Source organism: Gopherus flavomarginatus, chromosome 3 (assembly GCF_025201925.1).
Source record: "Gopherus flavomarginatus isolate rGopFla2 chromosome 3, rGopFla2.mat.asm, whole genome shotgun sequence".
NCBI classification, from domain to species: Eukaryota; Metazoa; Chordata; order Testudines; family Testudinidae; genus Gopherus; species Gopherus flavomarginatus.
Genome location: NC_066619.1, coordinates 21132943 through 21159855, shown reverse-complemented (window position 1 = coordinate 21159855; position 26913 = coordinate 21132943). Strand labels below are relative to the sequence as shown.

General features: G+C 42.2%; 2 protein-coding genes across 8 annotated transcripts in view; one reads left to right on the top strand and one right to left on the bottom strand.

Annotated features, from left to right (window-relative positions):
• Positions 1-26913, bottom strand: part of WDR7 (WD repeat domain 7) — a 367588-nt gene that overhangs the window by 120484 nt on the left and 220191 nt on the right. The gene's annotated exons all lie outside the window — the stretch shown is intronic.
• LOC127046995 (uncharacterized) overlaps positions 1-26913 on the top strand; it is a 441735-nt gene that overhangs the window by 292079 nt on the left and 122743 nt on the right. The gene's annotated exons all lie outside the window — the stretch shown is intronic.

The window sequence follows — 26913 nt, the reverse complement described above, 5'->3', positions numbered from 1 at the left end:
CAGCCTAGAAGGAGCGACTAACTAGTCTGACTTGGCCGATGCCCAGAATGATGATGGAACTGGTGCCAACACTGGAATCAGTACCACTGGCACCGAGTATGCCTCGGTTGTTTCCAGTGCCAGAAATAATGTTGTCCCCGAAGTTGGCAGCGGTACTAAGGTGACTGTTGGTGCTGAAGTGGAGGGCAGTGAGTGCCACTATCAGTGGTGCCGACAGCAGGAGTGCCAAAGAAGTCTCTTGTGCCAAGCCCTGTACCAGCTCCACTCCAATTAACTGTGGAAGGGAATCATTGGGGTGCGGTGTTGACAGACTTTCAGGCTCAGTGGCCTGCCCAGCCAACGAGGCTATCGTGATGTAGCCCTGGCAAACTTCTGGACCAGTGGTGGGGTTGAGACAGAAAAGGAGAGGAAGTCCATTGCTTCATGATGCACCACCAGAATGGAAACAGTGGGTGCTGGCATCACCCTTTGCTCTTGACCAGAATCAACAGATGCTGCAAGACCAAAACAGGACTCAGCGGTATGTATTCTCTGACCTCCCTGTGCAGTACTGGGGAGAAACTGATGGGACTTGCTCCATCCCGCATGCTGGCATTCACATTGTGCCAGCCACATGCCTTCTGGAGGATGCAGATGAGTCCACACGTAACCTAGAGCAACCTTGATCAGTCTTACGTGACCTTTTCCTCAGCACATTTGACCAGGACCTCTGTCTTTTCAGAGGCGCCAGTTCCAGACTGTAAAGTAGCAGCACTCTTGGAACGTGAGGGTGACCTCCGATCCAACACAAGCCTCAGTGCTGAAGCAGGCCTCATCTCTTGTTTGAGCAGATGCTGTTCTATATGAAGATCCCTGAGTCTGTTTCGTGAATGATTTGCAAATTGAACACGGCTCCTTGACGAGGGCTTCTACTAAGCACAGCAAGTATTGCGTGTAGCGATCATTGTTGGGGATTGCTCCCCCACACGAGAGACAGCGCTTAAACCCTGGTAAGGGCATCACCAAGGAAATACTTGAACTAAAGCAAACACTAAATCTAACATTATAAAGTACTAACTGACTATATACTACTAGAAAAAATCATGAAGAAATAGAGTAGTTGTGAGGTTAGGAACCACACAGAACACCAACTCTAGCCATCGACAGTAAGCAGGAAATAGGGGGAGAGTACGGGGGTGGGCAGGGCAGCACTGCCTCAGACAGCCAGGGAAGGGGCTATGGGCATGAGACAGAAGCCCATGAGACTTGTACTGTAAAAATTCTGTTAAACCACAGCCTCTTGGCATATGTTTAACTTCATGTACTATGAACATCCCACTGGCTTCTTTCCTAGATCGGAACATCCCATTGGCCTCTTTCCTAGAACCATAGAGGTTGTATGGTTTCTGCTAGGCAAAATTCTCCAGTTCTGGCATGCTGGGTGTGCATGCATCTAAGTGGAATACATGGCTGCATCTACTCAAGAAAGAACATGGCATTACTGGGATTCAGAGGGGTGTATGTATACAGATAAAAACATTTGGGCAGTGAAATTAAGCCCCAAACTAGGATTAGGATGCAGGGCTGTAGAACAGTCTCCCGCACTCATTGACTCCTGTTGCTACTCCACTTGTAGGGCTGAAGTGGATCAATGCCATTTAGACAATGTGTCAGTGCCACCAGACCTTGTGATCTCTTCCCTTGCTCACTTCCCTCACAGCTGCCCTCCTGCACCAGCTTATTTTGCATGGCAATCTCATCACATGGATGAAGGGGCCCCCCTTCTCAGGTCTCAGACCACAGCCCCAGCACAGTACTTGAGTCATGCAGAGGGTGTCTGTTGGCCTTACACACTTGGGTGAAATATACTCCTAGGTTTCGATCTAGGAAAGAGGCCAATGGGATGTTCATAGTACATAAAGTTAAACATATGCCAGGAGGCTGTGGGTTTAACAGAATTTTTACAGTACAAGTTGATAGGAACAAATGATGTCTGTGTAGTTGCGCTCTGGGTTTCATTAGTTGGCCACATTCAAAGGGAGCATAAGAAGAAGAATAAGGGACTACAGTTGGAACAACATATATATAATTCAATACTACAGATACATATATAGTAACATAGAAATAGATATTCTGGATCAGACCGATAGTCCATCTATTCCAGTATCTTCTCACTGACAGCAAACAGTACCAGATGCTTCAAAGGAAGCTGCAAGAATCTCTGCTGTAAGCAGTAGCGGGATAATCTGCCCCCAAGAAATGTATCCTTCAAACCCTCAATATTTAGATGCTGTCTCATAGCATGGAGAATGAAGGTTTCCCGCTCTTCCAAATTTTTTGTTTGGTATTTACTATTGGAACTCTTGATATTCTTGTTAATTCCTTTTGAATCCTGCTTTTCTCTTTGCCTGAAATGATCTATTGCAGCAATGAGTTCCACAGGCTAATAAACATCTGAGGCCACATGCTGAATCTGTGGAAAAGGGTTGGTCAGGGGAATCCTGGACCAACCCAGCTCGCTCTCCCCACGGAGAGGCTGTCTGCTCCCAGGATTCCCAATGCAATGTGCTTTTGCTCACTGACGGATTTTAAAGGCATGCTGCAATGGATGGAGATGCTGGAGCTTCGGAAAAAAAAAAAAGGTCACAAAAATCTTTTATAACGGAAAATGTTAGTCTAAAAAGAGGGATCACTACTAGCTCCCTCTCTAAAATACTATTAATTTTTTATATACTTTTATCATGCCTCCTCTTATTTATCTCCTCTCTAAGAGGATCAGAATCTTTGAATCTCTTTTCATTTGAATGTTTTGTCATGCACCTAATGATTCTTATCATTCAGCTCTATGGACCAGAGTTCTGAATTCTCTCCAATTCCTTTCTGAGATAGAGAGACGAGCGCTGAACACCACATTCTTGGTGAAGGTATAACACTGATTTATATAAATGGCATTTTAATAGTTCCAGTATTTTCTTTCATTTCATTCTTTATGCAACCTAACATCATTTCATTTTTTTTCATTTGCTTCATATTAAGCAGCGGCCTACATTAAAGAATTAAAATTCTTTAAAAACATTATTTTAAAAATATGTAAGCTATTGGTTGCCTAACTATGCACAACTAATTAGATGTACAAACCTACTCCTTAGACATACACACTGAGCAATATTAAAAAGAAATTTTTAGCCCTTAATTTCTAAATTTGTTATATGAATAAACATATGTAAATAATGTAAATAAAACCCCAAATTACTTTTTGTTTGCTGGTCTTCTTACCTTTATACAACATTCAAATATTACCTTTTTGTTGAAATGTGATTACAATCTAGAAGTGCAAATCAGTACTGGAAAATCTTCTCTTGTTTTAAAAATGCATGTAAATTATCATTTTCCCCACAACTTTTTGTTCCTACACACATGGTCTGTCTTAATAACAACGGTGACAGTTGATTATGGCAGCAAAACTTACAGTTCATTTCATCAACTTCACAATTGGTTAAAATTTCCATTCCACACAACTCAGTAATTAAATTCCAACAGAGAAGACCTTTCACTATGCTCATCAGAAAACATGCAATGAATCCAAGAAAATCCTTGATACCTAGATAACAATTTGTACACAAGACACATCTATAGCAGTTATGACACATCAGTAGTAAAGTAAAACAACAGTTATATAGCTTAACAAGCCTTGAAGCACTGCTGTTTTTTGTTGTACATAACAGTGGTTAAAAAATTCATGAATTAATTCTTATATTATTTTGGGGGCCAGAGTTACCCTTTTCATATACATATGTATAGCGCTGGCATAATGGTGTCTGTTTATGGTCTCCAGGCACTACTGAAATACCCAGATAAGTTTCATATTATTATTTGAGTAAGAAGATGCAATAAGTAAAGAACTATATCAACTACAGATATCGGTTTCTGAATCACCTCAAAAAAATAAAAGGAAAAAATATATTATGAAGTCTACTTTTAAATTTCAGCTTCCAGAATATGAATATCAGTTGACCATTCAATGAGAATTGTATGTTCCTGTTGTTCCATAATGAAGGTATTAAAAAAACCCAAGAAGATATCTTCAAGCCTCCTGACTTCATAACTTCCATTTTCTAAAATAATAATAATAGATATCCAGCAGCCTTCCAAAATTACACATATGTAAATAAAATCACTTTTTAATTGGAAGAAAATCCAGATAATAAAACATATAAAATATGCGACTGTCTTAAGGCATGAAACAAAACCACATTTTTTAAATATACAACTAGTTCCCTAACATATGGGTTACCATGCCCCTGGCCCAAAAGACGAAACGAAAAAATATTTGAAAAAATTTCCAAGGCTATGATGGAAAAAGGCCACACCAGGGACTCAGTGCAGTGCAGAGTGAAAGTTAAGGAGCTCAGACAAGCCTACGAGAAAACCAAAGAAGCAAACGGAAGGTCCAGGGCAGGGCCGAAAACATGCCGCTTCTACGCTGAGCTGCATACAATTTTAGGGGGCTGCGCCACCACTACCCCACCCCTGTCCATGGATTCCGAGGTGGGGGTTGTAATCTCAACCATGGCTAAGGATTCTGTGGAGGGGGAAGATGAGGAGGAGGAGAAAGAGGAGGATGAGCTTGCAGAGAGCACACAGCACTCCGTTAGCCCCAACAGCCAGGAGCTTTTCCTCACCCAGACGGAATTACCCTCCCAGCTCTCCCAAGCTATGCCACTAGCCCAGACAGTGAAGCCATGGAAGCGACCTCTGGTGAGTGTACCTTTGTAAATATAAAACATGGTTTAAAAGCATGAGTTTTTTAATGATTTATTTGCCATGAGGGCTTGGGATGCATTCGTGGCCAGTAAAGTTACTGGAAAAGTTTGTTAACATGTCTGGGGATGGAGCGGAAATCCTCCAGGGACATCTCCATGAAGCGCTCCTGGAGGTACTCCAAAAGCCTTTGCAGAAGGTTTCTGGGCAACACAGCCTTGTTCCGTCCACCATGGTAGAACACTTTACCACGTCATGCATGTAGCAAGTAATCGGGTATCATTGCATGACAAAGCATAGCTGCGTATGATCCCGGTGATTGCTGGCACTCAAGAAACATCCGTTCTTTATCTCACTGTGTTATCCTCAGCAGAGTGATATCGTTCATGGTAACCTGGTTGAAATTCAGGAATTTAATTAAGGGGACAGAGATGGCCATTTTCCTACTGGGCTGTTGCTTAAAAGAAATCCTTCCTTGCACGTAGTCAAGCGGGGGGAGGGGAGGAAGGATAGTGCTGAACTTCTTTGTGTTTGGCTAGCAGGAATCTTCCCAGCTACCAGCCACGCGGTGGGGGGGGGGGGAAAGGAGGGTGATTAGCAGTGATCTTCCATGATACCAGCCATACGGTGGGGGGAGGGGTAAAGCAATCATCCTAGAGAATTGGATGGGGGGGTTGGTTTCTGCTGCTGCATGTTAATAGGAAAGCAGCATCAGAGGGCACTGTGTATATGAAGGCTGGAGAAGCCGAAAGACAATGGCTTACCATGGCCGCATGCAAGCTGAATTCTGAGGCCTGGACCTGTGTCTGTGAGATCTGTAACACCAGAGCCGCAGGTACTCAATATTAAGATGCAAAACGCGACCATGTAGTGAAATCACATGTGCTATGTAAGGTGAATAGTGTTGTTCACTGTGAAAGAGTATAACCATTGTTCTGTAAAATGTATCTTTTTAAATACTTCTCTCCCTTTTTTCCCTCCCTCATGCAGCTGCACATTTTTCAAGTCTCCTTACTCCATCCCGAAGGCTATCTCAGATAAGGCAGAGGAAAAAAAAGACGCGAGATGAAATGTTCTCGGAAATCATGGAAGTAACCTGCAATGAAAGAGCTCATCTGAATGAGTGGAAGGACGTGGTAGCAAAGTACAGGAAAGATGCCAGTGAACGTGAGGACAGGAGGGACCAACATGAGAATAGGAGGGACACTCGAGATGAGAGGTGGCAGCAGGAAGATCAGAGGTGTAGGCAGGAAGATCAGCGGTGGTGGGATGCAACGCTGGAGCTGCTGTGTGATCAAACTGATATACTCTGACGTCTGGTGGAGCTTCAGGAAGAGCAGCGGGGTCACAGAGTGCCGCTGCAGCCCCTGTGTAACCACCCTCACCCCTCACTATGTTCCATATCTTCCTCACCCAGACGTGTAAGAACGCGTGAGAGAAGGCTTCGTGCACCCGCCCACTCCACCTCCATGGACAGTCCAACCAAAAGGCTGTCATTACATTGAAATGTGTTTAATGGCCTTTTCCTTCCCTCCTATCCTCCTCCCAAACCACACCCGGGATACCTTGTCAGTTCTCTGCTTCTTTTTATAATGACTTTTTAATAATGAATACATGATTTTTAAACAATAGTGACTTTATTTCCTTAAGCAAGCTGTAATCGAATGGGGAGGGTGGGTTGCTTACAGGGAAGGAGTCAATAAAAGGGGGGGTTCATGAAGGGGAAACAAACATAGCAGTCACACCATACCCTGGCCCGTGATGAAACTCGTTTTCAAAGCTTCTCTGATGCGCACCGCTTCGTGGTGTGCTCTTCTAATCGCCCTGGTGTCTGGCTGCGCGTAACACTGCTCTACAGCCAAAATGCTTCTGAAATAAATGTAGTCCAACTTTACTAATTCTGGGTCACTGAGAACGAAAATGATGCTTAAAATTGTTGATTGGCTCTAGTTTTCAAGATATGCTATTGGGTCAGTATATACGACCCTTGACTTGGGAATGGTGGAGGATAAGTGAGTTATAAAAGGGAAAGGATCTCAATTTAAACCAGAAATGACTAAAATACATCTTTGACTGGATCTATGAATAAATCTATGATTGGGTTTGGACAGTACTTGCTTTTTAGGCAAAACAATGAATGATGCAATCTGAAGCTGATATTGCGTCATACATGATATGAATTGCGTCATGTTATTCCTAGACGTCATGGATGATGTAATCATAACGAAGCTTACATCACTCTGCTGAACAAATTGCCCTATATCAGCTCTAGAAATCATACAGTGTCGTGCTCTCTTATTTGTCAGTGTTTGATTTTGCAAAGGGACACATTTCTGTTTAGCCAAAGTGAGCAGAGATGCCTCGTACTTGTGTGAACAGTGCAGATAACTTCTGCTGTGTTTGTGGTGAAGTGACTTTTGCATCACAAAAGCGCAGTATAACCACTATGGTTAAGAAAGCCTATCACCTTTCTTTTGGCTGCAAAATTGGAGATCAGGACAAGAGGTGGGCCCCACACATATGCTGCAACACTTGTGCAACAAATCTTGGCCAGTGGTTGAACAGGAAAAGGACATCTATGCCTTTTGCAGTGCAATGGTTTAGAGAGAGCCAACAGATAATACCAGCAATTGTTACTTCTGCATGGTGCCTCCAGTTGTGAAAGGTATGTCAAAGAAGACAAAGTGGACTGTGCATTATCCAAACATTCCATCAGCTATATGCCCAGTACCCCACGGAGGACTGCCGGTTCCTGATGCACCAGAATCATTCTCACTTGAGTCAGACGAAGAAGAGGAAGAGGATGAAACTTCTGGTCCTGAACCATCAATGTCACAGGACCCACATTTTCTCCCATCCTCCTCCTCTGAACCACACCTCATAACACAAGGTGAAGTGAATGACCTTGTCAGGGATTTGGAACTACCCAAGAGTAAGGCAGAGCTGTTGGGCTCCAGACTACAGCAGTGCAATCTCCTGGCAGGCTATCAGGGCAAATGGAGCCCATCAATGCTTGCAGACTATTGCTGGACAGTGATAAGAGATGCTCCATTTAATGAATACAAGAGACAAGCCAAGAAGCGCCGAGTAGACACTGAATAGGACTAAACTATGTACAGAATAGTTTTTTGCCTTTTGTTTCATAATAAATTTTATTTATATAACCCTTTTGTTGATTTTTGAAGTGTTACATAAACAGGACAGGTGAAATATTATCATGTAAAGCAACCATAAACACATGAAAAGACCTAGGTTTACAATTTATGATTAAAACTCTACTATCTACACGATATACATACACATAAAATGTAAAAACTTAAATATCTTAGAAACAGCAGTCAATCAGTTGTTTTAATTGCCATATTTGAATTCAGCATATCAAAATACATAATAAATATCACATTTTATCTCTGAAGCAGACGACTTCTCAAAAATTGTAGACCAGTGTAATCAGCGGCCAGGTGATTTGCCTCAGCCTCCCACTCGGCCATAAAGGTCTCCCCCTTACTCTCACACAGATTGTGGAGCACACAGCAAGCAACAATAACAATGGGGACATTGGTTTGGCTGAGGTCTGAGTGAGTCAGTAATATGCGCCAGCGCGCCTTTAAACGGCCAAATGCACATTCTACCACCATCCTGCACTTGCTCAGCCTGTAGTTGAACAGCTCCTGACCACTGTCCAGGCTGCCTGTGTATGGCCTCATGAGCCATGGCATCAAGGGGTAGGCTGGGCCCCCCAGGATAACTATAGGCATTTCAACATCCCCAACTGTTATTTTCTGGTCTGGGAAGTAATTCCCTTGCTGTAGCATTTTAAACAGAGCAGTGCTTCTGAAGACGTGAGCGTCATGAACCCTTCCTGGCCATCCCACGTGGATGTTGGTGAAACTTCCCTTGTGATCCACCAGTGCTTGCAGCACCATTGAAAAGTACCCCTTGCGGTTTACGTACTGGGTGCCCTGGTGCTGCGGCGCCAAGATAGGGATATGAGTTCCATCTATCGCCTCACCACAGTTAGGGAATCCCATTGCAGCAAAGCCATCCACTATGACCTGCACATTTCCTAGAGTCACAACCTTTCGTAGCAGCAGCTTAATGATTGCATTGGCTACTTGCATCACAGCAGCCCCCACAGTAGATTTGCCCACTCCAAATTGATTCCCGACTGACCAGTAGCTGTCTGGCACTGCAAGCTTCCAGAGGGCTATTGCCATTCACTTCTCCACTGTGAGGGCTGCTCTCATCTTGGTATTCTGGTGTTTTAGGGCAGGGGAAAGCAAGTCACGAAGTTCCATGAAAGTGCCCTTATGCATGCGAAAGAGTCGCAGCCACTGCAACTCGTCCCACACCTGCAAAACTATGCGGTCCCACCAGTCTGTGCTTGTTTCCCGGGCCCAAAATCAGCATTCAATGGCTAGAACCTGCCCCATTACCAGCAGGATCTCCAAAGCGCAGGGGCCCACGGTTAGAGATAATTCTATGTCCATGTCCTCATCACTCTCGTCACCGCGCTGCCGTAGCTGCCGCCTCCTCCTCACCTAGCTTTGCAGGTCCCGGTTCAGCATAGACTGCATGAGAATGAGCGAGGTGTTTACAATGTCCAAGATTGCGGTATTGATCTGAGCAGGGTCCATGCTTGCTGTGCTATGGCATTTGCACAGTTCACCCAGGAAAAAAGACGCAAAATGGTTGTCTGCTGCTTTCACGAAGGGAGGGGTGAGGCTGTACCCAGAACCACCTGCGACAATGTTTTTTGCCCCATCAGGCACTGGAATCTCAACCCAGAATTCCAAGGGGCGGGGGAGACTGCGGGAACTATGGGATAGCTACCCACAGTGCAACGCTCCAGAAATCGACACTAGCCTCGGACCATGGATGCACACCATCGAATTAACGTGGTTAGTGTGGCTGCGTGCACTCGACTTTATACAATCTGTTTTACAAAACCGGTTTATATAGAATCGGAATAATCCCGTAGTGTAGACGTACCCTCATACAGCCTATGATCAAGATTCCTTAAAATAAGGAACATACATAGCGTATCTTCCTTCTAAATGGGCCTTTAAGAAGATGCTGACACCATCAAAGAACCTAAGGCCAGTCTACACTAGAAACATTTCCTGGTATATTAATGTTGCTTGTTGTGATTATTAAAATCATATTCTTATAACAGCATCCCTTGCTGGTATAAGCTACATCCACACTAAGAGCGTTTAGTTATACTCCTTGGTAGCCTATCAATCTGATGATGACAAATCTGTGCAGATCATCTATTCTTGGTCTCATAGTATGCCCTCTGATGACTATACAAGCCAATTCTGGAGGTGCACATTTTGTTGCAGATGGTGCATGGGAAGTTCGCGGTCAGTGGGTTGTGCGCTGCTGATGCTCTGTGATGTCGTTCGCGTGCCTCTTGTAGACGTCGGCAGCGGTCTTCAAAGGTGATGCAGGTATTTCTAACTGTTGCACACCACTGTGTTCTGTCGCTGGCAGCATCCTTAAGGTCCCTAGGTTTGACACTGCTGAACTGCAGATTGGATTTGATGGTGTCCTTGTAACGTTTCCGTGGACGACCTATATGCCGGATGCCCTGGGAGAGCTCACCATACAGAAGCTGGCGGGGGATTCTGTTGGCATCCATGCAGCTGACATGACTGGTCCAACATAGCTGTGACTTCATGATCATCATTTCGATGCTTGTCATCAGGGCTCTCTCAAGGACCTCAAGATTGGGCACTGGCAAACATTTTAAGTCTAGACAAGGCTGAGGTAGGATGCTGACTGTTAAAAAGAGCCAGGCTTCCTGTTTCTCTGAATAATAGGAGGCTGGGTGGCAACACCATAGACAGTGTTATTCAGAGGAAGGAGCCTGGCATGGAAAACTAAACCCCCATGTTGGGCAGTCATGCTAGAAAATGATCCCCAGAGAGGTAACTGCTGGGATTCAGTCATTCCTTTCTGGGTCCCGTAGTGAACCATGACTCTGATGGATCCAAAATGAAAGGCAATGATGGGAAAAGCAGTGTCCTCAGAGACCCCTTGAATCTAAAACGAGTTCAGACAAAGAACCTGTAGATGATTACCCCATTCATTATTTACTGTACACTATTCAAACCCTGCTCTGAAGACAGAATTACTAATTTCCTCATGAGCTCTTCTATGCTGCTCCTGACTATAATATTCAAGTGCTTCATAAACAATTTATTTTCACAACAACTCTATAATATAAGGGGGTGGTATTATTCCCATTTTACAGATGAGGAACTGAAGCTTAAGTATCCACTAATTCTTGGTGCCTATTTCAGACACCTGAGGCATCAGTAATTAACATTATATTTTAGATACCACTTTATACATTAAAAATACAGCTCTCTTTGGCTTAGGATGCAGCTGTGAGTGTCCAGCACTATATCAGATCCCAGGGTCTCAAGTCAGGCACCCAGAAAATGAGGAATACACAAAGAGTGATCACCTGTGAAAAGTATGTAAGAACTCTGTGGCAGAGGCAGGAGTAGAATCCAGTGCACCAAGACAACATCTGACTGCCTTAACCAGGAGACCACCCCTTCTCTTCCCGCAATACCCTGCATCATTCATTATGTACCCTCCAACTTCTGCAGAAAATGAGGCAATGGCTCATCTTGTGCACTGAATGAGGCAGAGGTGCTATGGAAAAAATAGCATGGGATCATGCAATTAAAAACTATATCATAACATATGCACAAGGAAACTGAATTAAGGTTGCACAGGCAACCTTAAATTCTGACATTTCCTAACTTTCAAGTTCTTGAACCTTAGTAATGTTCTTTTAATATTGTTTTTTTAAACCATGTAAATAGATATTAAACATATTGAGTGGTTTTGAAAGCTAGTGTCAGTCCTTGCTCACATGCACAGGGTTATACCATGGCCAGGCCCAGGTTTGGATCCCTATTCACCTTTACCTGGAACATCTTACAAGGCTTACTTGGCTTTACATTAGTTTTGCCCTCTCCCTGACTGGCAAAACTTTCATAATGTGCTGTGTGCACATGAGGAGTCTGCACAAGACATAGCTACAGCAGCACAGTCATGTAGACACCAAAAGGTATTTTGTCTGAGATTTCATGTCAAACATGTGAGTCAGAGTCCATTTTAATAGGAGTATTTACGTCTTATCCGGTGTTTTATGGGAGAACCCAAGCTAGAGAGGTTTTGGAACCAGCAGGTAATTTTGACTTCCTGCATAGCGGTAGACTTACTGAGGATCATTGGCACAAAGAGACCTCACAATAGGTAAGCCTGACTGTCCACCATGCGGAAAAGATAGGCTGGGCCTGAAGTTTTTTGGGTTTAAATACAGTTGGGCCTGGGAAAGTTTACACTAAAGAACCATGTCTTGAAATTTTATTATCCTCAAAAGTAAGGTGCCATTGGCAATATGAGGATTTAGGGTTATTTATTTTATTGAGTTTACAGATAAGTAATAAACTTGATGTATCAATCTAAAATCACTTACTGAGTTGTTTCATATTCAGAATGCAATACTTTTAGTTCGCTATTTTTAACAACTCACTACAATAATCTGATATAGAGGTTGCTAAAACGAAATCCCTGAGGACTAAAAATATACATCACATACTTCTCTACTCCTCGTATGTTTGGGAAAGAAGGTGGAATTTATTCTCAGATTTTACTGCTGACGTCACTAAGCAGGACACAGTCTTAAATCAGGGTGGATATATGCTGTAAAGATTGACTGATTTCTGCCATACAGATTGACTATTTTTTCTAAATATTATCTCTAAGGCCAAGAGACAGATTTTTATAAAGCACTTTTGGATTTTTTCTTCAGGGACAAAATTCTGCTTTGAGACACTTATCTAATCATAGCAGCTAGGATAAAAAAAAAATGCTGCTGATCTACCAGTATACTGAATTTCAGAGCAACCTGGAAATTAAAATCCACCGATCCAAAAGAACCAGTATGATAATAGCCAGGCAGAAAATCCATGAGATTCTGCAAAATTTCTTCCATACATGGTATCCACTAAGCCACTAAAAGTGTAAGTAATAGCACTATTAGCAATCTCTTAATTATGCCCAAATAATATAATCAACTTATCTGTGATAAATATGCCCAGGTTTTTTACTATGTTATTCAGCCAGTTTGCTAAATTTGCTGTGAAAGGCTGCTATTCAGGTGCTCAACAACTGATTTATTGCCTTTGTAACTCGTGATCTTGAGCTGCCTCCTTTGTATTAATTGCTTCGGTGTAGTTCAGAATATTGGCCAGCAGATATCTTTATTTGTAATAGCTGTATACTGTTAGTGGGGACAGACATTCTCCTTAGAAAGATTATTTTTCTAGATATTAATTGTTTTTAATGGTGATTAAACTACTGGCACTGCACAGCAGAGCTAATGAATCCAAAACACATTAGGAAAGGTTTCCGCTACCTGACAAATGTAGCATATAGTATTTCTTATGCTCACTATGGATCTCAAGTTTGGCCTGAGGTTACGTTACTTCGTTTAAAAAAAAAAAACAATTGGATATGCTTCGTGTAAAAATGTATAATGGTGTACAATTCAACAAAACACATAACTATGTGCAAGACATTTTAAAGAATGAATAATCGCATGCCTATATACTTCACTGGGACTACTCACATGTTTAAAGTTAAGCGTGAGTGTAAGTGCTTTGCTGGATAGAAATGGGATCAAATTAAGCACACACTTAAGTCCACTGCTGAATCAGGACTGCAGTGCACACAAGTAAAAGCATTATTTTTTATTTTATATATAAACAATATACATATATTACCAATAATGATACCATCTCACAGAGTTGATGTGGAAATAAATTCAAAAACATTTGTGAAGCACTCAGCTCCTCATTCTAGTCATAAGCACCATAAAAAAGCCCATGAGGAAATTAATAACTCTGTATTCGGAGCAGGTTTGAAGTGTGTGCTGTAAATAAGGCCTAGGGCCATACACTGAAAATGAGGAGAAAACTAAATACTGAACAGCTGCTTATTCAGTGAATATGGTCCATCCTGTGCACAGAATAAGGCAGGAATCCCATGACCATGTAATTAAAGACTATTTTAATACATATTCATAATTTCATAGAATCTAAGGCCAGAAGGGACATTGTGATCATCTAGTCTGACCTCCTGTATAGCACAGGCCATGAAACTCCCCCAAAATAATTCCTAGAGCAGATCTTTTAGGAAAAAACATCCAGTCTTGATATAAAAATTGTCAGTGATGGAGAATCCACCACAACCCTTGGTAAATTTTTCCAGTGGTTAATTACTCTCACCATTAAAAATTTATGCCTTATTTACAATCTGAATTTCTCTACTTTCAACTTCCAGCCATTGAATCATGCTATAACTTTCTCTGTTAGACAGAGGAGCCCATTATTAAATATTTGTTCCTCATGTAAGTACCTATAGCTTGTAATTAAGTCACTCCTTAAAACTTCCCTTTGTTAAGCTAAACAGATTGAGCTCCCTGAGTTCATCACTAGAAGGCATGTTTTCTAATCCTTTAATCATTCTCAGTGCTCTTCTCTGAACCCTCTCCAATTTATCACCATTCTCCGTGAATTGTGGGCACCAGAATGAGAGACAGTATTCTTGCAGCAGTTGCACCAGTGCCAAATACCAAAGTAAAATAACATTTCTACTCCTACTTGAAATTTCCCTGTTTATGTATCCCAGGATCGCATTAGCTCTTTTGGACACAATCACAGAGCGGGCTCATTTTCAGCTGATTATCCACTATGACCTTCAAATCTTTTTTGGAATCACTGCTTCCCAAGATAAAGTTCTCCATCCTATAAGTATGGCCTACATTATTTGTTTACAGATGTACACTCTGATATTTAACTGTATTAAAACATATTGTTTGCTTGTTCCCAGTTTACCAAGCACCTAGAGTGCTCTGAATCAGTGACCTGTCCTCTTCCTTATTTACCGCTCCCCCAGTCTTTCTGCCATCTGCAAACTTTAATTCTCTATCAATCGAATCCCGCATCAGCGACTCCATTGTTTCCCCTGGGATCGATGTCAGGCTCACAGGCATATATTGCCCAGGTCACCCTGTTTACCCTTTTTAAAAGTTGACACACTAGCTTTCTTCCAGTGTTCTGGAATGTCCTCAGTGCTCCAAGACTTATTGGCCAGCAAGTTCCTTAGCCAGCTCTTTTAAAACTCTTGGATGCAAGTTATATGGACCTACTGATTTAAAAATGTCTAACCTTAGTAGCTTCTGTTTAACATTCTCCAGTGATACTAGTACAAAGGAAAAGGTATTACCATAAGATGAGACTGCATCATCTGTTTTCCCCAAAATACAGAAGAGAAATATTTATTGAATGCTTCTGTCTTTTCTTCATTATTATTGATAATTCTACCATTTGGATCTCGTAATGGACAAATACTGTTAGGATTTTTTTTGTTCCTAATACATTAAAATTATCTCCTCCTTATATTGCTTAACTCTTCTGGCTATGGATTTCTCCTTGTGCCCTTGGCTTTCCTTATAAATGTTCTACTATTCCTAATTTCTGATTTGTATTAATTACTATCTACTTCTCCTTTCTTCCATTTGTTATATATTTATTATTATTATTAACCTGCACAAGGGGGCCAACTTAAGGTTGTAGAGGCAACTTTAATTCTGGCATTTTGAGTGCTTGACTTCGCAACCTTAAAGTTCTTTTAATGGAGAGTGTGTGTATGTAATTTCCTAGGATTTTAATAAAGTAAACTGAACGCCCCCCTAAATTCCATCATGTACGATTGTACTGATGCCCATGTGGATCACCAGCAGTTGGACTCTTCAAATCCATACAATAGACCTCTGCCATCTGAGTTAACACAGTAACTGACAGCAGTAGTAGATTGCCACCCTTCATGTGCACAAGCCATTATGTTGGCATTAGTCCTTCATCTTGCCAGTGGATTTCACAGACGTTTTCAGACAGCAGAAAAATGACACTCAGGAATCTTGTGTTCCATTCCACCAACTGGAGAGGAGTGTGCGCTAGCGGCCACAGACTTTTCTGTCCCTGTTCCCCACAAGCCCTATCCCTTCTGTCTACCTTGTACCCTCCAGTTTGTCCTTGTGCCAGCTCTCTCGCTTCCTCCATCCAAAGCTCCTCATCCAATTTTTCCCCATACTATCCTACCTCCTCATCCCAGTCCCCTCACTAAACTAGAACCAGTTTCTCTTGTGAGACTCTTTATCCAGATCCAGTCCCAATCTCTTCCCTCCAAATTCTCCACATTGACTCTCAATTCACCCTGCTGTCCCAGTCTCCTGTCCTCCTCTTTTCCCCACCACCCAGTACCAGTCTTCCCTCCCACGTCTTGTCCGTCAGGTGCCTTCTTCCACCTCCTCCTCCATGTTGTCTGGGGTGCCCACAGAGGGAGCACTGGGAGCACAGGAGAGAACCTTTCTTCTCTCAGTTCCTTTATCTGGTGCCACAGTGGCCTCCAGCAGTCAGGAAGAGCAACTGAAGGTACAGTCCTGTTCAGCCCTGGAGACTTGGATTGGAGTCAGCCCAGTGCAGATGGAATTTTTGGAGAATTTAGCTACCAAACTCTAACAAGTCTCTACTGAGCATGAGCAAACTATGATTATTTCAAAGGGACAGCAAAAGGTTCATCTCACACATCCCTGTCAACATCAACTCCCTGCTTCAAAGCACGAGTGATACAACTCTCAAGTAAACTATTGTAAGATTTTTTTTTTTCAAACATGGACAAAACAATGTATTTTCCCCTCATCAGGGTCCTATAATGGAAAATGTTAGGCAATCTTAAGTACAGTTATCACTAACAGAACCACCTCTAATCATTCCTGTTATTTCTCAAGCAAATGCAGCAGTTAAGATTGCAATTACAATGCCAGTAAAAGGTTCACTAGGATTGCATGTGACCAAAACAGAATATAATTTCATCCTCTATCCCTTTTTAAGTCTGTTAGTTTATGTTTACTATAGGCAAAGATGATAGCGATGCCCACAGTTCAGGTTGCCTAACACTTCCTATTTTAAAACCCTGTTTTCAGTTGTTTATAACTTTACCAAACAAACTATATAGTATATGATTTTGTAATTAAGGACTACCATTATGTAAATGCAGAAGGGAACCAAATTAAAGTTTCATGGGCAACCTAATACTGGCCTTTCCTAAGGTTTGGAGTGTTTGACTCTGTATGCTTAACATTCTTTTAATGTGTTTTTTTTTTTTATTGCACACGTGTCCTGTCAAAATTTTCGCTTGCTTAGTTTCCTGGCTAGAAAACAGTCAGAAAGTCAGCTGCTGTTAGAGGTTGAGAAGTGTAAAAAGGAAAATGGTAGCCTCAAGATGTTTACAGACTAGAACCCCCACTCAGGAGTAGCTTAGAAGTGTTGGGAGTCAGCACGGAACAATAGTTGGAATGATTGTCAGCTTGTATAGTGTAGCAAGAGAAACCCAAAGTTATCCTTTGAAAGATAGTAGATAATCTGCAAAAATGAAACAAAAAAACCTCAAAAACCTCAAATACGTTGTCATTCATGACACTGACTGAGTTAAAGTGCAAAACACTTATAATTAATAACTATATTGCTAGCAGTGTTTTGAAAAATATACTACATTAACAATGGAGCAGAGTATTTTCATATTCAGGACTGAACAGTCATCCAGATTTATCAGCCCATTAACTTTATAAACATAGCATTAGCTGCAGTTTAGGTGTGATGTGGTGAATCTGTAATGAGAAATTCCTTGGGTGGCATTTTATAATTAAATATCTCATGAACCATTTGTAAGGTCAACACAGATTAATGTGAGATGTCAGGCAAAGTCACTGTGTGAATTTCTAAAGAATTCTATTCTCACAGACTGGAAATATCACAATTAATAGATATTTTCTAAAATATAGTATAACATGATATATGCATTTTATATAATTTTAAAAGAACTTACAATATTAAGTTAACAGGTTGCCAAAATAAATTTATTACTTTTAATGTGCTAGTCTCAATTTAAGGGTGTGTGTGAAATATTCTATATTTTGGCTACATATTGTTTTTTTCATTCCTTTACTTTTGAAAAATTCACAGTATATAACTTCTCTAGAAATACACCATGATATAAAAAATATATAGATTAGCCAAGCTGTGATAGGGATGGCCTCTGCAGCTCCTCCTTCTGGCCCTCTATGGCACTATTCACCCTGCCTCAGTTCCTGCTTCCCTCACCCAACTCATGGGGAAAATCTCCTAGGTAGTAATCTCTAGAGAGGGAGCACCTGTGTCATAAACAGATAGCTAGGGGCCATTACAGTTGGTGAAGCAGCAATGGGAGGGGTTTACGCCTTCTCCAGGAACTAACATTCTGGACTTTGTAAGCAACCTACAAAGCACCCTCCGACACTCTTTAGCCCTTGCTAGAGAGAACCTAAAGGATGCTCAAGAAGAGCAAAAGGCCTGGTATGACAGACATGCCAGAGAACGTTCCTTCAAGGTAGGAGACCAGGTTATGGTCTTGAAGGCACAACAGGCCCATAAGATGGAAGCATCATGGGAAGGGCCATTCACGGTCCAAGAGCGCCTGGGAGCTGTAAACTACCTCATAGCATTTCCCAATTCCTCACTAAAGCCTAAAGTGTACCATGTTAATTCTCTCAAGCCTTTCTATTCCAGAGACTTACAGGTTTGTCAGTTTACAGTCCAGGGAGAGGATGCTGAGTGGCCTGACGGTGTCTACTATGACGGGAAAAAAGACGGTGGCGTGGAAGAGGTGAACCTCTCAACCACCCTGGAACGTCTGCAGCGGCAACAAATCAAGGAGCTGTGCACTAGCTTCGCCCCATTGTTCTCAGCCACCCCAGGACGGACTGAATGGGCATACCACTCCATTGATACAGGTAATGCTCACCCAATCAGAACCCCACCCTACCGAGTGTCTCCTCATGCCCAAGCTGCTATAGAACGGGAGATCCAGAACATGCTACAGATGGGTATAATCCGCTCATCTACCAGTGCATGGGCATCTCCAGTGGTTCTGGTACCCAAACCAGATGGGGAAATACGCTTTTGCGTGGACTACCGTAAGCTAAATGCTGTAACTCGTCCGGACAACTATCCAATGCCACGTACCGATGAGCTATTGGAAAAGTTGGGACGTGCCCAGTTCATCTCTACAATAGACTTAACCAAGGGGTACTGGCAAGTACCGCTAGATGAACCTGCCAAGGAGAGGTCAGCATTCGTCACCCATGCGGGGGTGTATGAATTCAATGTCCTTCCTTTCGGCCTTCGAAATGCACCCGCCACCTTCCAGAGGCTGGTAGATGGTCTACTAGCTGGACTGGGAGAATTTGCAGTTGCCTACCTCGATGATGTGGCCATTTTTTCAGACTCCTGGCCCGAACACCTACTACACCTGGAAAAGGTCTTTGAGCGCATCAGGCAGGCCGGACTAACTGTTAAGGCCAAAAAGTGTCAAATAGGCCAAAACAGAGTGACTTACCTGGGGCACCAGGTGGGTCGAGGAACCATAAACCCCCTACAGGCCAAGGTGGATGCTATCCAAAAGTGGCCTGTCCCAAAGTCAAAGAAGCAGGTCCAATCCTTCTTAGGCTTGGCCGGATACTACAGGCGATTTGTACCACACTACAGCCAAATCGCTGCCCCACTGACCGACCTGACCAAAAAGACCCAGCCAAATGCAGTTAAGTGGACTGATGAGTGTCAAAAGGCCTTTACCCAGCTTAAGGCGATGCTCACGTCTGACCCTGTGCTCAGAGCCCCGGACTTTGACAAGCCATTCCTAGTAACCACGGATGCATCTGAGCGTGGTATAGGAGCAGTGCTCATGCAGGAAGCAACAGATCACAACTTCCATCCTGTCGTGTTTCTCAGCAAGAAACTGTCTGAGAGGGAAAGTCACTGGTCAGTCAGTGAAAAGGAATGCTATGCCATTGTGTACGCCCTGGAAAAGCTACGCCCATATGTTTGGGGACGGCGGTTCCAACTACAAACTGACCATGCTGCACTAAAGTGGCTTCATACTGCCAAGGGGAACAACAAGAAACTTCTTCGTTGGAGTTTAGCTCTCCAAGATTTTGATTTTGAAATTCAGCACATCACAGGAGCTTCTAACAAAGTAGCTGATGCACTCTCCCGTGAGAGTTTCCCAGAATTCAGTAGTTAAAAAGTGTTCTTAAAATGTAGAAGTCTGTTAGTTATATACTTAGGGGTATGTAAAGGTGCATGTGTTGTATTAATCTGTTTATTTTAAAGTTCTAGAAGGAAATCGCCGCCAGTGAGCTTCCCCACTGTCTGCAATTTGGGGGGCGTGTCATAAACAGATAGCTAAGGGTTAATGTCTCTTCCACCTGAAGCACCTGACCAGAGGACCAATCAGGAAACCGGATTTTTTCAACTCTGGGTGGAGGGAGTTTGTGTCTGAGTCTTTTGTCTGCCTGCCTGCTTTCTCTGAGCTTTGGAGAAGTAGTTTCTACTTTCTAGTCTTCTGTTTCTAAGTGTAAGGACAAAGAGATCAGATAGTAAGTTCTATGGTTTCTTTTCTTTGGTATTTGCATGAATATAAGTGCTGGAGTGCTTTAATTTGTATTCTTTTTGAATAAGGCTGTTTATTCAATATTCTTTTAAGCAATCGACCCTGTATTGTATCATCTTAATACAGAGAGAACATTTGTATGTATTTTTCTTTCTTTTTATATAAAGCTTTCTTTTAAGACCTGTTGAAGTTTTTCTTTACTTCAGGGAAATTGAGTCTGTACTCACCAGGGAATTGGTGGGAGGAAGAAATCAAAGGGAGATCTGTGTGTTGGATTGCTAGCCTGATTTTGCATTCCCTCTGGGGGAATAGGAAAGTACTTTTTGTTTCCAGGATTGGGAACAGAGAGGGGGAATCACTCTGTTTGGATTCACAGAGCTTGTGCCTGTGTATCTCTCCAGGAGCACCTGGAGGGGGGAAGGGAAAAAGGATTATTTCCCTCTGTTTTGAGACTCAAGGGATTTGGGTCTTGGGGTCCCCAGGGAAGGTTTTTCAGGGGGACCAGAGTGCCCCAAAACACTCTAATTTTTTGGGTGGTGGCAGCAAGTACCAGGTCCAAGCTGGTAACTAAGCTTGGAGGTTTTCATGCTAACCCCCATATTTTGGACGCTAAGGTCCAAATCTGGGACTAAGGTTATGATAACCTGCTTAGCACTGGGAACAAACTTAGAAAACAGTCCCAAGTGCAATCTAAACAAAAGGGTCTTTCACCTGTCAGTTCTTTCCCGCTCTCCTACAGATCACTTCAAAGCTTTTCCTCTCTGGGAGTCTTCATTCTTCCAGGACTAGTCACAGGAGCCAGTCTTGCTCCTGCAACCCTCCTCAATCATCCTCCAGGTTATCTGTTTGGAAGTTACGCTTCTCCAGGGCCTGCCAAAGAAAAACTACTTTCTTGTAACACTCCCTCTCCCAGTTAAGTTCTCACAGCCCTTTGTAGGCAGACCAGGACCCCTTCCAAGCTGAGTCTAATAATTAAACAGGGCCATCTTATCTCTCCAAACTGAGGTCCTGTACAAAATCAAGCTCAACCAGACAGACCCTAGGATCAAGGACCGACCATTTCATCATCTCCTAAGCTTTCATTTTGCTGCTCATAAACCCTTGATATCAAAAGGATCGGAAGAGGTTGTGAACATAAACCAATACCAGTTGCCTAGAATGATGCCAAATACCACAACTCTTGCCAACTTCTCCGATGAATCATGTAGAGCATGAGGACATGCCTAGAAATCCTCAACGGCAATATTTTTGGCATCTTCTTCTGCTAGCCCAGGAAACAATCAAGGAAAGGAAGTCATGGGTCCTGAAACTGGAATTGATATTAGGCTATGATGGCATTAATTGTTTACACAGATTCTCAATGTACCCAAGATCACCTTTCTTACCTAGATCAAAGTCAGTCTTTTTAGCTTCTTTGTTGCACAGAGCAGAAAAATCAACTCTGGAGCCCTTAGATGTGTCACTTGGGACAAATACAACCACCAAAATGGGAGTTAAGTGTGAAAACATATTGAAAACTGTGTCAGAACAGGTACTAACAATTTGCCCTTTTAAGGGCAGCAAGTGTAGTGGATGGCATCAGCCAAATACTTCATTGATGGGTCACCTTCCCCTTCTCCTGTATCTCCAATGTATCATTTAGATTATGAATCTATTCTTAGTGATAGTCTCCAAGAACTCTGTCATCCCAGTTCCTGAAACTGCCTAAGTTCACCACAAGAGGAGATGCAGACATGATGTATCACCAGGAAAAGCAGAAGACTGTGTAGCTTAGAAAATCACCTGATGTCCTCTACCACTAGTGTCTTGGACACAATCTGCTCACTCACACCAACCAATAAGATCACCATGATTCACAGATGAAGCTTACAGGCAGAAAGGTAGAATCCCAAAGGAGCAAAACACATTTCAAATCCATTTACCAAGATCAAACAATTCTTATAAGACCACACCAGTGCAGTAAATGAAGTAAAAGGAAATTTCTGCTCGTCTACACAGGAGAATCACATTCTGCATAGTGAACTGGCTAACCAACCCTGATTGCATCGTCCAACCACTGATTACTATGAAGAGTGCTCAGAGTACTTTGCTGATAGTTTTATATATACATGGTTGATCTTAGGAAAGAAAATTCCATTTCTGACCAGGCCATCTTGTCAAATCTAACATCTCTGCCAGGGTTTGACTCTATCAAACAGGATGAAGGTAAAGAAGCCCTGGAAAATATTAGAGCTACAACCTGTGAAATGGAGCCATGGTGATCCTGGCTCTTGAAACCCAGCAAAGAACAATTATGCCTCCTGCTAATACTTAATGCCTTCTTCAGGAAAACCAGTATTACCAAATTGCTTGAAAAATAAAGTCACACACACCCAGACCTCAAGAAGCTCCTTTCTGAATCTTCTCCAATTCTAATCAGGGCTGGCTTTACGAACTGCAGGGCCTGATTCAAATACCTGGTGGTGATCCGAGGCTTCAGCAGCGGGTGTGTGTGTGTGTGTGTGTGTGTGTGTGTGTGTGTGTGTGTGTGCGTGCGTGTGTGCGCGCGCGCTACGGGTCTTTGGCAGCACTTCAGCGGCGGGGGGTCCGATCCAGGTCTTCCGCAGCACCAAGGAACTCCCCCCCCCGCTGCCAAAATGCCGTTGAAGACTTGGAGCAGACTGCCCCCCGCCGTCAAAATGCTGCTGAAGACCCGGAGTGGACCCCTACCTCTCGCCGCAGATATGCGGCTGAAGACCTGGACCCCTCCTCCGCGCATGCCAGGTGAGTAAAAAAAAAATATTAAAAAATTAAAAAGGCACCTAAGGCATGGGGCCCTCTTAGGCGCGGGGCCCAATTCCCGGGAATCGGCCTAAAGCCAGCCCTGATTCCAATATATCTTTTCTGAGATGGGATGACCACATCTGCACACAGTATTCAAGATGTGCACTTACCAGGGATTTATATAGATTTTTGACTGTCATTGCAAATTGAGTGGATATTTTCAGAGAACTATCCACAACGATGCCAAGATCTCTTTCTTGAGTGGTAACAGCTAATTTAGACCCCATCATTTTATATGTATAGTTGGGATTATGTTTTCCAATGCGCATTACTTTGCATTTATCAACATGGAATTTCATCTTTCATTTTGTTGCCCAGTTACTCGGTTTTGTGAGATCCTTTTGTAGCTCTTTGCAGTCTGCTTGGGACTTAGCTGTCTTGTGTAGTTTTGTGTCATCAGCAAATTTTGCCACCTCACTGTTTCCTCCTTTATTCGTGAAAATGTTGAATTGAACTGTTCCCAGTACAGACTCTTGAGGGACACCAATATTTACCTCTCTCCATTCTGAAAACTGACCATTTATTCCTACTCTTTGTTTCCTGTCTTTTAACCAGTTACCAATCCGTGAGAGGATCCTCCCTCTTATCCCATGACAGCTTACTTTGTTTAAGAGCTTTTGGTGAAGGACCTTGTCAAAGGCTGTCTGAAAACTTAAGTACACTATATGAACTGGATCACCTTTGTCCACATGCTTATTGACCTCCTCAAAGAATTCTAGTAATTGTAGAGGGATATCATGCCTCACCAAAAACCACATTGACTCTTTCCCAACAAATTACGTTCATCTATGTGTCTGACAATTTTGTTCTTTAATATACTTTCAACCAGTTGAAGACCTAACTGAAGTTAGGTTTACCAGCCTATAATTGCCAGGATCACCTTTGGAGCCCTTTTTAAAAAATGGCATCACATTAGCTATCTTCCAGTCATTTGGTACAGAAGCTGATTTAAATGATAGGTTAGAAACTACAGTTTGTAGTTCTGCAATTTCACATTTGAATTCCTTCAGAACTCTTGGGTGAATACCATCTGGTCCTGGTGAATTATTACTGTTTAGTTTATCAATTTGTTCCAAAACCTGCTCTGATGACAGCTCAATATGGGACAATTCCTCAGATTTGTCACCTAAAAAGAATGGCTCAGGTTTGGGATTCTTCCTCACATCCTCAGCCGTGGCTTTATCGTCTTTTAGTGCTCCTTTAGCATCTCAATCGCACAGTGGCACCACTGGTTGTTTAGCAGGCTTTCTGCTTCTGATGTACTTACAAAAATTGCTATTACTTTTTGAGTCTTTGGCTAGCTCTTCTTCAAATTCTTTTTTGGTCTTCCTAATTATATGTTTACACTTCATTTGCCAGCGTTTATGCTCCTTTCTATTTTCCTCATTAGGATTAATTTCCACTTTTTAAAGGATGCCTTCTTGTCTCTCATTGCTTCTTTTACTTTGTTGTTTAGCCATGGTGGCACTTTTTTGGTTCTCTTACTGTGTTTTTTAATTTGGGGTACACATTTAATCTGAGCCTCTATTATGGTATCTTTAAAAAGTTTCCATGCCGCTTGCAAGGATTTCACTTTTGGCACTATCTTTTTTAATCTCTGTTTAACTACCTTCCTCATTTTCCACTTTCTGAAATTAAACGCTACAATGTTGGGTTGCTATGGTGTTTTCCCCACCACAGAGATGTTAAATTTAATTATATTATGGTCACTATTATCAAGCGGTCCAACTATATTCACCACTTAGTACTACATCAATAATTGCCTGTCCTCTTGTGGGTTCCAGGGCTAGCTGCTCCAAGAAACAGTCATTTAGTTATCAAGATACTTTATTTCTGCAACTCAACACCATATACAAGAAAAAACAACCCAACTCAACGCATACAGGCAGCAACTCAGACTGAAAAATCTGCTGCAATAAGACAGATTTCATGACCCTTAATATTGCCTCACCATCACCAATACATTTATCACGTTCTCACCAATGTAAAAACATTCACATACTTGGGCAGCACCATCAGTCAGGATGGTGAAAGAAGCCAGGATACCCAGAACAGAATCAATAAAGCCCAGAACACCTTCAGGAGCTTAAATACAGTCTGGAAATCATCAAAATACAACACCGAAACCAAACTTAAGATTTAGAGCGGTACTTTCAACACTACGTCATTGTACAGAATGCTGGGGACGAAAAAACATGATATGTCCAAACTTTCTTCATTTCATACAACCTGTCTCAGAAAAATCCTCTGTATCTTTTGGCTCAGAACAATCTCAAACCAAGACCTATTCATACAGTGCAGCCAAGAAGATATGAGCACCATCATTAGCAGGGGGCATTGGAGATGGATTGGCCATGTGCTTCGGATGGAAACTGATTCCATCACCAGAATAGCACTAAGATGGACACCGGAAGGCAAGTGAAAAAGAGGCTGCAGAAAAACAACATGGTGAAGAGCTGTGGAAGCTGAGCTGAAAAACCACAGCTGGGGAACCATTGAAAGACTTGCCAAAAACTGACATGAGTGAAGGAGCTTCGTCTCTGCCATAAACACCAGAGGTGTAACTAACTATACTTTGCTGAGTGCATCTGTTCTCTCAATAGGTATTCCTCTTCCCTTTCAGGAGCCAGCTAGGTGGCTTTTCCTTGTGTACCTTTGACTTGTAGAGCTCCTTCAACAACGTGCTTTTGGATATTAAAATAAGATAATAATTTTCCTGGATCTTAGGAGAATTCACAGTACTCAACAAAGTGACTCATTAATACCTCATCCTTGAAAACAACCTTGATGCAAAACTACCTACGCAGAAATTAGAAGTAAGTTTTAGAGGAGAAAAAAAAATTTTTTTTTTAAACAAAGAGGATTTCTTTGTTTAACCTCATGTATGCACCTGATACTTTACCCTGTAAAGGGGAAAAATTAAGAGGGTAAGAAATGAAGAGAAAACAGCATATCTTCAGACACGCTATAGTAGACAAAGCCTTGGTGACCTCTGATCTTAAGTAGGCAGGACATTGCATTATGAACTGACTGGAGCTTGTCCAGGGTCAGCATTTTCATTTTTAGGTGCAAAGCACTGCAGAAGTGCAGCCTGAAGGTCACAAATGCATGGATCATTGCAACTAGAATTCCACTGTGAGGACAATTTCCTAGATAGGTGAACACCAAAAAAAAGCATTACTCACCACTGTAACTGTACCATACATCCAGAAGAAATGAAGAATCTAGCATGAGTTTGAGGCCTGAACCAATTGTAGGCTAGAGCACTGGTAAGCTCAGTATAATGTTTTCACCTTTCCCTACCATAACCACTTATCTCTCTCCTGGACTGTGTTTGAGTCAAAGCACTAGAATGCTTTCAATCCATTTGCTTACTCTTTCCAAGTACTGGGTCATCATCGTATAGATGTTGCACTTGTGCAGTGAAGAGATATATTTTCATGCTCTATTAATTATAATTATTACAAATTATTCTTATTACCCACGTGCTGGTGGTACCATGGTGTCCCAAGATCTATATGAGTAGTCCAATGAAGATGTTGAAGAGGAGCGAGAATATTAAGTGGTCCTGCACTTCACATAATAAGGTTTCTGTCAGAGGTACCACAGCGCTCAAAACCTGTCCAAGATAAGTGAATGCACCCAATGTACATTTGCTCCTATTAGGTTCCACTGAGTGTTAGCATCAAATGATCATTCACTGGCACTGACTGTGGCAGACAGCAATATAAACATAGAAGCTTGTTTCCTGTCCACAGTCAGGATAGATCCATC